Source organism: Pelodiscus sinensis, chromosome 3 (genome assembly GCF_052426305.1).
Source record: "Pelodiscus sinensis isolate ZL-2025 chromosome 3, ASM5242630v1, whole genome shotgun sequence".
NCBI classification, from domain to species: domain Eukaryota; kingdom Metazoa; phylum Chordata; order Testudines; family Trionychidae; genus Pelodiscus; species Pelodiscus sinensis.
The window spans coordinates 181513411-181527644 of record NC_143054.1 but is presented as its reverse complement, the minus strand read 5'-3'; the positions used below and the strand labels follow the sequence as shown (position 1 = coordinate 181527644).

At 47.7% G+C, this 14234-nt stretch overlaps 1 long non-coding RNA gene across 1 annotated transcript; it reads left to right on the top strand.

Annotated features, from left to right (window-relative positions):
• Positions 1–1466: 1466 nt before the first annotated feature.
• LOC112545625 (uncharacterized) lies at positions 1467–4132 on the top strand. Its single transcript, XR_003089155.3, has 3 exons — positions 1467–1603; positions 2229–2361; positions 3545–4132. It is a non-coding gene; the product is annotated as an uncharacterized LOC112545625 (long non-coding RNA).
• Positions 4133–14234: the final 10102 nt, after the last annotated feature.

Genomic DNA, 14234 nt, shown 5'->3' with positions numbered 1-14234 from the left:
CCAGAACTGTTTCCTTCTAACATTAATTATCCTTTGAATCAACTCACCCACAGTACTCAAAAAGGCATAGACACTTGAGGGGAGGGGCAGTTTCCTCATTGAGCACATGTGCTTCTCTGTCCACATATAGAGAGAGACTCCACCAGCACCTTGAAGCCATTACAGCATGTTGTATAGGAACCGAAGTTAATAAGTATAAAATAGGTGGTTATTGCTTGCTTATGTGCCATACTGTTTCCCATATGGTGCAGTCAGGGAGCTCATAATGCTGGGGCTGTAACATTAGGATAAAAACTCAAGAAGAATGGATGTAAACCTAGGAACTCGACTAGTAACCTCTTTCCAAACAGTATCTTCCATGTAACAGTAGCTGTGCATGTGTTGTCTTCTCTTGCTCTCTCAGCCCAGATGAATAAAGACTATAAACCCAGTAGGGGTTGTAGTTGTCTTTGCAGCACACAATACACAAAATGGCAAGGAAGAGGTTAATCTTTTGTCCTCCTTGCCCACTAGAATGTTTATCGACTCACAGGGAAGGTCTCCTTTCTTTCAGTGAGTTAAGTCAGCCTCTGCTTTGTTTGACGCTGCCCATTTGAGGAAAGCTTATCCCCGACCTTCTGCCAGAGAGACTGATGACAAGGACGGTTTGCACTAACCTTGACATTCACCAGGGTAAATGGCTTTTTCCACAAGTAGTCAGCAAACAAGGAGAGCCAGTCAAGAGCTAATGAATCTGTACCTGAGAGAAACTGAACAACAATTGTGCTTTTAAAGAAGAAAAGGGGCCACTGCTTCAAAGGTTGGAGAATTAATTCTTACAGCTAATTTTAGAGGGTGTTTTTTTAATTTATACCAGAAAGAGAAAAGGAAAAAATAGATCTTCAGTTTGCCAGCCTCTTTTCCCCCTGGTGCACGCACGCACGCAAACGCACACGCACACACAAGGCCTGCCTGAGCTATTTTGGTGCCCCAGGCACCAGGTACATGGTGCCGCCCCCGGAGCACATGGCCCCGCCTCAGGGCACACAGCGTGTGGGCAGACGCATGGTGCAGGCGCTGCTCAGTCGGCCCGGCCCGGCCCGGCCCTGCTGCGCCAAGCCATGCAGGGCCCTGCAGCCGCGAGGGGAAGGGCACTGCTGGCTGGTGCTGCGGGCGTTAACACGGCCCCCGCCCTGGGCGGCCGCTGCAGCCCGCTGGGAGCCAGGTGCCCCCCCGTAGGTTGGCACCCTGGGCAGCTGCTCGGCTAGCCCAGCCCTTAGTCCGGCCCTGCACACACATACCCTTACTCACTCCAAGCATTCAGTGGGGTGGTGTTTACCGACCAGTGGCTGGGCAAAAGAGAAGATAACAACTGAGACAAGTATAAGGAAAGATACTGAGAAAGAATACTTACTCAATTCTGTGATTATTTTATCAAAGTATAAAGATATATCTTTTTACTCGTGTTCCCTCTTCCCTTTCCGACAGATATTTTGCATCCCAATTACATGTGGTAGTATGTTGTTACAGAGACAGACAAAGTCCATGGGTTTGCTTCAGGGCCTCATTCTGCTTTCTCCTGAGCTGTGTTTGGTGCAAGAAGCAGTGCTGGGGATGGCTAAATGTGAGCACAATGTTTTTGTTCCTCTTATATCCTAGGCCTTGCCTGAGAGATTCCTGACTGACTTAGAGCAGCTTCTTAGCTTATGTAGCCTCCATCTGAGAGTGGGAACAATATGATTCAACATGCACACAGCATACCCCCAGTGTATAAGTTGGCAGGGAGCCCTACTCTGCCCAGGGAGCCTAGGGATGGCTCTGCCAGCATTATGGCAGAGTAAAGAGGCAAGAGTGCATGTCAGAATCTGGTCCTTTGTATTCAAGTCTCTTTACAATAAAACACAAAAGCAGAAAACTACCTTTTTTTCATGTCAAGGAGGACATTTCTCTAACTCTTTAGTTGTGGTCTGAAAACAATAGGAAGAACCCTGTCAATTGCAGCATATTTCACTTTTCCATTACCATCTAGATGAAGTATTAATATTACTAATTAGTTTGCTTGCCATCTTCCTAAATATATGCTTATGCAAGTGCTGGACTGACAGCCCTGTGCACTGAAATCGATTGTCTAGCCCATCACCTTAGATAACATTCACACAGTAGTTTTAATATTTGAGGTATTTCCAAGAGGAAGCAGAGGTGTAGCAAAAATTGCTGATACTGAGGTGACTTTTATCCTAAACAAACAGGTAAAGAAACACATTTTTTCAGAGAGAGCCGTGTACAGTAGCCGCACAAGGGTTCCCACAATGGTGTACTGAGTTTTCGCAAGATGCTTCTAATGGAAATAGGATTATTCTATCTCAAAGCCCAGCTGTAGAGGTAAGAGGGTAATTTAGTGTTCATGCTCATTCCAGCCTTGGCCTTCCTGCTGAAACTCCCAACAAGGGAATTGATTATGATCTGTGTGCCCACTGACTAGAAACTAAACTATGCCCTCCAACAACTCGTCTCACATTTAGGCAGTTCACTAGGTGATTAAATTGTAATCAGAACAAATTGAGGCCAGATTCTGACCAGCTCTGTACTGAATAACCAGTCCTCTAGGCCAGCATTGGGCAACATAGGTTAGTGAGTGGGCTGCATGAGTGGCCCTTCTGGCAACTGAACCATAGTAGTGTTGGTCTGGATGCAGAGGGAGTGCATGGCTCTTACAGCCAGTCTTATGTGTAATCAGCATGCCCTCAACTTCATGTCCTTGCTCTATGTGTGTATCACTTTAGTTATACTTGTAGGAAAAAAAACCAGCGAGAAACCAGCGGAATCTGGAAACCCTGCATGTGGGCATGATAAACAAAATGTCTCCTGGACTGCACACAGAACTCCAATGGGCCACATGTGGCTTAAGGGCCACTGGCTGCCCAGCACTGCTTTAGGCCATAGTTGTCTTAAATATTTAAGAATCAAGGGCCAGATCTTCACCTGGACCTCTGCCAATTTACAGCAGTTCAGAGCTGACCCAAAAGATGTGCTAGGGAAATGAAACCCAAAGCTAAGTCCCATTATTTCTAGATAAAAGGGGAGGGACTCAAACTAGCAGTTGTCTAGTGGGACTTAGTTTCATGGCTCATGGAGTCTGTGTCTGATTCTGCCACTAATTCATACACATACAGTTACTGACAAGGGGTGGAGCAAGTTCTCTGCCTCGCTATGCACATTTGCAAAATGGGTATATTAATATCTACTTAATGGGCAAGCAGGGATGTTTAATTCTTCATAATTCTAAAAAGGCTTTGAGATGCAACATGAGTGAAATGGCTCAGTCCCCTTGCTAAATGTCAGATACAGGCCAAGGAAAGGGGATGACAAGGCCAGCAATGCCTTGAAAAAATTGCCTTTTAATGTCCAGTATTGCCATTTGATGTTGTCCTAAAGAATGTTGTTCTCATGTTTCCATAAATAGTGTTTTAAAGACAAAACAGAGTGCTTGAAAAATGTCCATGTCAGTAAAGTAAAATGTAAATAAAATGTCAGATTAAAGCAAGATTGCTTGATGTTTCTTTAGGTGGAGCTCTGTCTAGCTTCTGCAACATGCATCGTGACATAACATTTGAATGAGAAGAGAACAGGAAAGAGGGAACTTGAGGATAAATTAGCATGTAACTTTGTATGTGGCTAGGATTGGCTGCTTTTTGCATTTGCTGATCAAACATGCAGGAGTCCCTTGAACTGTCAGAACATGAAATGTGGAGCTAGCTCAAAGTAAAGGGCCAAACCTTTCAAAGTGAGGACGGTGGGCACCCCTGGGTGAAGCCTGTCAAGAATGTGTCGACGGCAGATAAGTATATAACCTTGTGAAAGTCTAAAAACAAAGCTGCAGCAGCAGTGAGGCTCCCAGCGAAAAAGTTGTATACAGTGAAGAAGATAATATTTCATCTCCCTCCGGGTCACTTGGTTCTCAGCAGTGTTCTCTGTTTGAGATTTGAGGATTTGCAGACAGACAAACTCCACAACCCAGCAAAGGTCAGTCTAAATATCAGCCAGATAAACAGCACCTTAACCATAAGCACAACTCCGATTTATGGTACTCAATTTATTCTTTCCTTTACATGATAAAGTGAAATGTGTGCTTCATCAGAGAGCCAGAGCTGAAGAATTTAAAGGAACATAACTTACTGTGGTGCTTTAAAAGGAATATATTTTTCTGTACTTTCCTCTTTAAGTTCTTCGGTACTCACCATTTTGCTTCTGAGCATTCTTTTTCTTCTCCTCAAATAACAGAACACCAGTCATGCAATTACTTTGAAAAATAAGATGTGGGTGCAAGAAAATCCAGCTGGGCTGGATTCACTCCTAGTGAATTTCTGTTGGGTGAAATCTAAATGAGGATGAAGTGGGCCTACTTTTATTTTTCAAAGTTGTGATTTGAGGTTAATGAATGCATGATACTCATGACAAAGAAATTATTCCTGGCTGCAAGGTACAGCAAGTCAGACTTACACTCCCATCAAATGGCAGTTGTTTGCAATCTGCAAACAATTGGAAGCCCATTAAAAGCATTGGGAAGGGTTTTTTTTCATCTGGGTTGACACAACCAAATACTTTCCCACCATCTGTGCTTTTTACTACCTTTCAAATACAGTAATGAAATAATAATAATGAAGGACTTCTCCTAGTGACGGTCTCCCCCACTTTTTCTAGAACCATTTCTTACACTGAACAGATTCAAAGAGACCTGCAGGAGACATAAAAATAGAATTCTGTTTGTCCATTACCTGCCCTTAGTATTCCTCAGGAGCTAGGCACTGTCTTTACCTAAGTTTTCTTGTTATTGCCTTACTTCTTCAGATGCTTTGCCATGGTAATATCACATGTCAGAGTCAAAGAACTCCAATGTATCACTTGGAATGGGAGTTTTGCATGAGCAAGTCTTCAGAATCATCTCCCAAAAAGGAAGAATAAGGTCCTGATAATTCCTGTAGCTTGTGTTCCAGACTTTGTTTCATATGCCTCTCACAGAGTATGTCAGAGAACTAGAGATCTGACATATGTCCTCCCTGCAGTATACAAGATATTGGGATGGTGCCAGATTGGTATGACCATACTAAATGAATGATGTGAGTGCAACTGGACATGACTTAAACATGGCTGAATAACAGAGGATTCTAGGAATATGTCCTCATTAAGCAAAAGTAAACTGAAGTAAACTTGATGAGTCAAACTGGCAAGTCATTGTGGACTGGACTGCATACACAACCAATACTGGACTTATTGGTCAGTAAATATGGGCCCATGAAAAGTAAATATCATATGAGTGGAGTCCCAGTATGGAACACGCTGACTTGGTCATCATAACCTAATAGCCTAAGGTAATGCAAAAGACAGAGTAAATAATTGAGTGAATATAGAGGGGTGATTTGGGGTACCACCTCTCTAGCCCCTTCCAAATACAAGTTAGGTAAGAATGAGCAATTAGATGACCATTGGGCAGACTTTTAAGACATGTGGTTCCTTTGGGGAAAACAAAAGGATAAAAATCAAAGTAAATTATTAGTAGTGGGGAATTCTTTAATTCAAGCACTTGTAGAAGCCAGCGATGCTCCACTGTGTAGATTAAGGGACTGTGAACCAGAGGGCTTTCAAGCAACCAAGGTCTTGCTTCGGGGGAACAGACCAGACCCTGACAAGAGGGGAACAGACAAGAAAAAAAGCCATCAGTAGAGTGATAACCACCTTCCCTGTTTGCCAGACAGGCACTGTGTGGGGCCAGCACAGGAATTGTCTGTATATGTTTGTGAAAGAGTATCCTTTAAGGGAAAGTATAGTTTCTAATATATTGATATGTCTAACATAGAAGCTGTGTGCTCGATGTAACACTTTTACTGCTGGTATAATTCCTTCTCAATAAACTTGCCACACCAGCACGGGTAAATTCTCTGGTTTAACCTTTTACACTGACAGCAAACAGTAACTTGCTTTGTTGGGAGCCAGTAAAGATCCAGAAGGGTTGAGTGTGGGTGTGTGGGGGGGAAGGGATGGAGCAAGGGGCAGGAATAAGCCCCAAACGCTTGACTGTCCAACACAAGACACAGGAGGTAAGCAGTTTTGCATGTGATTCCTTTATTTTCATTTGTACTAAGTTCCCTTTACGTCACTTTGGGGGTGAAATCCTGGCCATTGGTATTGCGCCATTGACTTCTGTGAGGCCAGGATTTCATTCTGCCAGGGTGCAGTAGCTTTAAAGTGGGTTCCAATTATCTTTAAATGAACAGAGTGAATATGATGAATAATCCACATGCCTGAGCACTGTAGCTATGTTGACACAACCGCCACAGTAGATGCAGCTAGGTCGATGGAAGAAGGCTTCTTGTGTTGCAGCTACCATCGCACTGGGTGCTGGAGTCTCTGCAATGAACGGTGACACTATTGGGGCATAGCTAGAGCTTTCAATTTTTTCAATTTTCCAGTTTGAAACCCAGATACCTTGTTTACATTCCAGTCATGTTTGGCTTCTGTATCCATTTCTAAGTATTGCATGTAGGTTGTTGTCCTCGTCATCATTACCACCACCATCCTCATCATCATCATTATCATCATCACATCTAGTAGCTTTAAACAGGGGCCAAGACCCGATTGTGATAGGTGCTATGCAAACCCAGAACAAACAAATGGTTTCTGCTACAAAGGGCTTACAATCTAGGATCTAAGTATAAGACAAAAGACAACATATGGATACTGACAGAAGGGGGAGTACAAGCAAACAATGAGACATTCTTGGTCAGCACAATAGGCAGTGGCTTCGGCACATTAGCAGCCTAACCATATATACCTAAAGGTTCTGTTTTTTTCCACTTGAACTCATTTGCCTTTATCCCAACTGATACAGTAGGTTTTGTGGAAACTGATTTTTAGTGTCACTGCACACTTGATGTAGTTAAAAAAATGCTACTTCTGAAGCACTGTAAGCTATCATTTGTCAGCAAGGTATACAGCTATAGGCTGTTGTCACAACTTTAGATGCCAATAAAGTAAACCATGGTTCAGTCACCCTACTCTGTGGCCATTTGTAGCCGCAGCCTCTAAATCATGCAAATTATCTGCCTGGTCTGTAATCTTAATACAAAAAACTTTTCAATAATTTGTATGATTTTATAACACGCAGACACATGGTAAAGTTGTGAAAAATATTAATGTTATTTTAATTGCTTATAAGTCCCCTATGGGAATCTGTATTTTATAAGAATACCCCTTACAGTTTTCACATCCAGTAAAAGATATTTTGGGTCCACAGAGGACTGTAATTTAATTTGCTTATCTCTTTCAAGTTATTTTTTCCTCCAAAAGCAACATTTTCAGCATTAAAATTTAAGGCTACATTTTGGGAGCTTAAATTCGTTTTTGGGATTTTATATTGAACAATGTTAAAAATGCTATTTTGCTTGAGTGCAGGGCAGAGTAAGAATGAAGAGCTGTTTGGATGCAGAAACATGGACCCAATGTGAATGGCAGGAATATAGGGACACACATTCATAAGGGTGGACAGCAAGTTGCATCTCTAATGCCTGTTAAATAAAGCAGACATTGGGCCTGTAACTCCCAATGCTCTGAGTTGAGCTGGCATCCCCATAACATCGCTACAATTTATTCATTAATACTTAGGAGATGGAAGAGTGACATGCTATTAACATTTGTTATTCTAGATAGTTTACTTCAAAATGCACTGGGGATTTGACATAATTACTGGAATACTCCCTTGCTACCCATGCTCGGGGCAGTGGGGAATGCAATATCATATTGTGAAACACAGAGATCCCAGGATATGGTGGGAGTCTTTAAATTGTAATTGAAATATCATTCTAAAACATTTTTTCTCATAATTTTTGACCCACACTTCTATGACCTGAGCAGACATCACCTGACAATTAGGGTTGGGTAAATATCTTCTAAAAAATCTGCAAATATTCACCAGCATAAATAAATAAATCTTGCTTCAGTTATGTTTGGGCCTTTCTTTCCTTTTTCACACACAAATTCACTGGCAGGCATATTGGCAGAAAGAGCAAACTTTAAGCAAATATTAATACTCTTTTCAGAAAACAAATTTTAAATTCATTAGCATGAATGTGCGTACTAGGTTCTAGCTCTGTCATCCGGAAGCATTAATAGAAATGCATGCCCTGTGTGTCCAATCAAAACAAACTGGCACAGCTCAGATATCAATGTTTCACCATAAACTGCTTACAGACTAAAACATTCTTGCACACATTACTCAAAGCATAATTCTAAAAAATAAATAAATGTTAGAAATCTGTAAACTGCTTGCAGACAATTGACACACAGGAAAAAGGCTAATTTCACTGTGTACACGATTCTCTATTAATTACTCAGGTCTGCTGACAGTGCATAAAAACACTGGATTGAGTTTTATGGCACTACTCAATATCACCAAGGCTTTTCAAAATGTATTAAAAATATGTTTTTCTATGTTGACATTTCTTTGGGGAATTTAATCATTCTTTACTAAATAAATTCAGTATGAACGTAGGAAGAAGAGGGCAGTTCTGATTCTCTGCATACTTACCAGCCTTCTGGTATTTATTTGTAATGGGACTCTTTGAGGCTAAGTCTACACTACACTGTTCTTCCAGAAAAAGCTACGCAAATTGCAAACCACAATTTGCGTAGCTTTTTCCACTTCCTTTTTTCGGAAGAGGCTTTTCTGACATTTGGCCCATCTACACTGGGCCAAATGTTGGGGAAAAAAACCATTTTTGGAACATCCCTTCTTCCCCGTAAAACAAGCTTTACAGGGATGCCAAAAAAGTACGTCTGCTCTTCCAAAAAAAAAAATTGTAAGAGCAGACACATTCCCTGGATGTGGCAGAGTTTTTCCGGGATACCTCTAGACTCAAGTCAGAGCTAATTGCTATATATTCTTCCTGAAGAGTCCTTCCACTCTTTCTCCCCTTTTATGTGTTGGTTACCACATCACCTTCCCATTCATACAACTTAACTCCCCTTTAGCTACCAGCAATAGTACTGATCTAAAAAAACCTGCATCATAGTCAGTGGGACTCTATCTTTGGCTTCACATCAGGAACTAGATAAGCAAGAAGCTTCTACTTTAGCTACAGGGTGACAATCACGGTTCACTTTCTTTTTCACCTGCCTGCTGCTTAGCACAGCAGCCTGTGGGAGAACCCCAGAAGCCCAGGTGGGAATGTACTGTGCCTCCTCCTGCAGCTGAGCACACCAGCTGACTCTTACCAGAGCAGTGTACTGGGGCGTACCAACTTATTTTCACCTTTGCATGTACCATTACAAGAGCTTAGTCAACAGGAATTTATCTAAGCCTTTAGCACACAGAACTTAAGGTGGCTTTAGGGGATGTCAAGACTTTATCATTACTGGACTGATTTTTTTCTCATGTGACCACACTTTTAGACCTCAATAAGATCTTCCACCGAAGTCAACTCTGAAGAAAATCAGTTCAGCACTTTTAAAGGTACCAATGTTTTTATTTATCTATGTTTTTATAACTGAAGCAGAGAGGACAGCTTACTTACAACCACACATGGAAGAGGAGGAGAACACACTGAAATTGCTGTTGAAACCAGGATCAAAGAGATGGCAAGAGGATAAAGACAAAGTAAAGTCATGGAGATAAGATGAAATGAAAGCAAGGTAAATGAATAGAAATAATAGAGAAGCTGAAAGCAGTGAAGCCAGAATAGAGCCTCTGGCATTTTACCAGGAAGAAGTCATTAACAGCCTTAGGACATATCACCACTGTCATGATCAATCTTCCTGGGTTTGATTTAGCAAGTCTAGTTGAGACTCGCTAAATCGAATCCAGAGGGTACGCCACAGCATCCAGTACTCCTGCTCTTGCCAGGAGTAAGAAAAGCCAATGGGAGCATTTACTCCTGTCAGCCTTCTGCTGTAGGGTTGCTGCCAAGCTCAGTTTAAGATAAGCCAACTCCAGCTGTGTATTTTATGTAGCTGGAGTTGCATACCTTAAACTGAGCTGCTGGGTCTAGTGTAGACCTGGTCTTAGTGAGAACCGTTTCATTGGATCAGAGAGGGCCAGAGTTGAGGATGGCACAAGATGAGAGGACTCAAGGTTTAGTGAATTAAGATACGAAGGGAAGAAAGAAAATGAGGTAGTAGATGGAGAGACTAGGAGGGTCACAGAGAAGATTTTGTGAAGAGGGGGAAGGCATGCTTGTATTGTGACAAGGAGGAACCAGAGGCAAGTGGAGGACAAGAGAGGGGGTGAAGGTGAACATGAGGGAGCTTAGGAACTCAGAAAAGAGGGGAGCATGGCACAGGTGAAGGGGTGAGAGAGATGGAGAACACTTGCATTAGTCACAGGGCAGAAACAGAAGAGGTTGTTGGATGGGGACAGGAGAAAATAGGTCACAGTAGACCTTGTCAGCAACCTTGCTCAGAGCAGGAAAAGCACATTATAGGCACAGAGCTTTAGGAGGGAGTGAAGGGGTGTATAATAAACAGCCGGGAGGGGAGCAAGCATGGCAGCTATGGAAGTCACAGCAGCCAGATGTTATAGCGGTGGAAGAGCCCTCACCGCTTTCCCTGGCACTTGGATCACTTATGCAGGCTTTGCATAGGCCTAGAGATTGGCCCACTAAGGGTATGTCTACACTATAAAGTTAGTTCGAACTAACGGACATTAGTTTGAACTAACTTTCAATAGGCGCTACACTAGCGCTCCGTTAGTTCGAATTTAATTCGAACTAGCGGAGCGCTTAGTTCGAACTAGGTAAACCTCATTCCACGAGGATTAAGCCTAGTTCGAACTTACTAGTTCGAATTAAGGGGTGTGTAGCCCCTTCATTCGAACTAATGGGAGGCTAGCCCTTCCCAGCTTTCCCTGGTGGCCACTCTGGCCAACACCAGGGAAACTCTACTGCCCCCCGCCCGGCCCCAGAGCCTTTAAAGAGGCACGGGCTGGCTACGGGATTTGTGCCAGTTGCAAGGCTGCCAGCACCCGTGCCAGCACACCCAGCAGCTGACACCCCATGAGCCAGCCACCCGATGCCCCCCTCCCCTCCCACTCTTCCCGGGACCAGCCTGGCGGCTCCCAGGTGCCTGCCCAGGGCCACAAGAGGCAGGCGCCCGCGTGGTCTAGTGCGGAGATCGCGGACCTCATCGAGGTTTGGGGGGAAGCCTCCAATGTCCACAATCTCTGCACTAGCCACAGGAACGCTGCAGTGTACGGCCGCATGGCTGCCAGCCTGGCCGCCAGGGGCCACCAGTGCAGCCGGGAGCAGATACGCTGGAAAATTAAGGACTTGCGGCAGTCCTACTCCCGGGCCTGCCTGCCAGGGGCTGACCCGGAGGCATGCCCCCACTTCCAGGCTCTGGACCGCATCCTGGGGGCTCATGCCGTCCCTGCCCCCCGGGAGGTGATAAACTCCGGGGCAGAGAGACCGCTCCCAGACACAGAGGAGGTGGAGCAGGAGGAGGGCTCCGAGAGCCAGGAGCCTGCCGGCAGCCTGCCCAGGACCCAGGACCCCCGAGGTACCCCACAGAGCCGCTCGCCTGTGTTGTCCGAGGCCAGGGAGGCGTCCACATGTGAGTACCATCATGCTCCCGTTATGTGTACGGGGGGCTGGGGCGAGAGGGAGCCCAGGGACCGTGCGCCTGGGCCTTGCCCACCACGGAGCAGCAGCTGGGGATCCTGCAGGGGCCCTGGCCTTGCAGAGGGGGGCTGGGTTTCACACACCTGGGTCCCTGGGGTAATTGACCGCTGTTCTTGTTTCACCATTGCCGCAGCATCTGGGCCTGCAGGGCGCACCACCCCACCTGCAGCAGCCGTCCGCGCCCGGGCCAGCAGGAGAGCCAGGAACCAGGAGGAGTACCAGAGGCGGCACCTCCGGTTCCTGGAGCACCAGCTCCGCATCCAGGACCACTGGGTCCAGGAGGACCTGAGGCTGCGCCGGAGGAGCTTGAAGGCACTGGAGGAGCAGGGCCATGCCCTGCGAGGCCACCTCCAGAGCCTGCTCGACCGCTTCCCAATTCCTCCTTCTCCGGCTCCTGCTCCTGCTCCCCCTGCTCCTGCTGCTCTTGCTCCTCCTGCTCCCCCTGCTCCCGCTCCCGCTCCTGCTTCCTCCACACCCCCCGTCCCTCCTGCCCCACCCTCCACAACCATTCCCCACCGACGCCCCCGGACCCGCAGTGTTGCGAGATGGGAAAGGCAGCCGGACCCCCACCCCTGAGCTTTCCTTTCCCTTCCTCCCTTCCCTCCCCTTCCAGCTCCCTCATCCCAGGTTTCCCCCTCCTCTCTCCCCCCTCCCCCTCCCTCCTCCCACCCCAGTGATGTTAAATAAAAAGACGTTTTTCTTTGAAAAACAGGTGTCTTTATTTGACAGTAGGTAGGGAGGGGAAAGGGAAAGGGGGGTAGGGTGGAAGAAGGCCACAGTGGGGCATGCAAGGGAGAGGTCAGTCCTCCTCCTCCACCAGGAAGCTCTCCCGCAGGGCTTCCCGGATCCGGACGGCCCCCCACTGGGCTTCCCGGACGGTAGCAGTGCGGGGCTGACCGTAGTGGCCAGCCATGCGGTCAGCCTCAGCCATCCAGGCTGGCAGAAAAGCCTCCACCTTTCTCTCACATAAATTGTGGAGCACACAACATGCTGCCACCACGGGAGGGATGTTGTCCTCGGCCAGGTCCAGACGGGTGAGGAGGCATCGAAAGCGGGTTTTCAGTCTCCCAAAGGCCCCCTCCACCATGATGCGGGCCCTGGTGAGCCTGGCATTGAAGGCCTGGCGGGAGGGATTGAGGTGCCCCGTGTAGGGCTTCATCAGCCACGGCTGCAGTGGGTAGGCGGCTTCCCCCACCAGGCACACGGGCATGTCCACGTCCCCGACCCTGATTAGGCGGTCGGGGAAGAAGGTCCTGTCCTGCAGCAGCTGGCACACGGAGGAGTTGTGGTACACCCGGGCGTCGTGTGCTTTGCCGGACCAGCCCACATTAATGTCCATGAACTGTCCCCGGTGGTCACACACGGCCTGCAGGATGATGGAGAAGTACCCCTTGCGGTTTACGTAACGGGAGGCCTGGTGTTCTGGGGCATGGATGGGGATGTGCATCCTGTCGATGGCCCCCCCGCAGTTGGGGAAGCCGAGGGCGCCGAATCCCCGGATGACGGCGTCCGGGTCGGTTGATGGCCTTGACCACCTGCGGAGAGACACAGCAAAGTGCCAATCAGTGGGGCGCCCGGGTGGCTGGGAGCATTCGTGCCCAGGCAGTGCCCAGGCAGTGCCCTGCGCCCCACTCCCGGAAGCAACCCTCCCGGCGGCGTGTAGTACGGCCGGGACAGACCGACCCCTCCGGTGCGGGGCGCTTTCGCCTCCTCCCGCCCCCCCTTTGTCCCTGGGGTGGCCCATCCCCTCCTTGCAGCCCGCCTTCCCCCCCGGCGCAGTGGCCGACGAGTGCCATACCTGCATGAGCACCGCTCCGACGGTGGATCTCCCCACGCCGAACTGGTTCCCGACGGATCGGTAGCTTCCAGAGGGCGATGGCCACCCGCTTCTGGAGGGGAATAGCGGGCCTCATGCGAGTGTCCCTTCTGCGCAGAGCAGGGGCGAGCCACTCACAGAGCTCCAGGAATGTGTCCCTCCTCATCTTGAAGTTCTGTGTCCACTGTCGGTCTTCCCAGCGCTCCAGGACGATGCGGTCCCACCACTCACTGCTGGTGTCCAGACGCCAGACGCGGCGGGGCACGCCGGTGCCGGGGCGCCGCCGCGGCTCCTCCACGGCCCCCAGAGCGGCCAGGTGGAGAGGCAGGGGGCTGATGTGCACCAGGAGGTGCCAGGCAGCCTCGAGCCATTGCTGGCAGGCTTGCAGCAGCAAGTCCAGGAAGTGCACCAGAAGGTGCAGGGCGAGCTCTGGCTCCATGTTGCCACCTGCGGCGGCGTCCCCGAAGGGAAGCACCGACACAGACGGGCACAGAGACCAACACTTTGCTGTCCCTCGGCGAGGTTGGCAAGCAAGCAGGAAAAGCTGAGAACCAGCTGTCCAGGGGGGTCCCTTTAAGCACGAGCCTCAGATAGCCTCAGACAGCAGCCACACAACGCAACTACTGACCTGATGCCCTGCCGGAACCAGTTTCAGCTGCCCTTAAATGCGCCCCTGCATCCAATCAGTGTGGACGCGCTAGTTTGAATTAGCAAAACGCTAATTCGAACTACTTTTTAGTTCTAGACGCGTTAGTTCGAATTAGCTAAGTTCG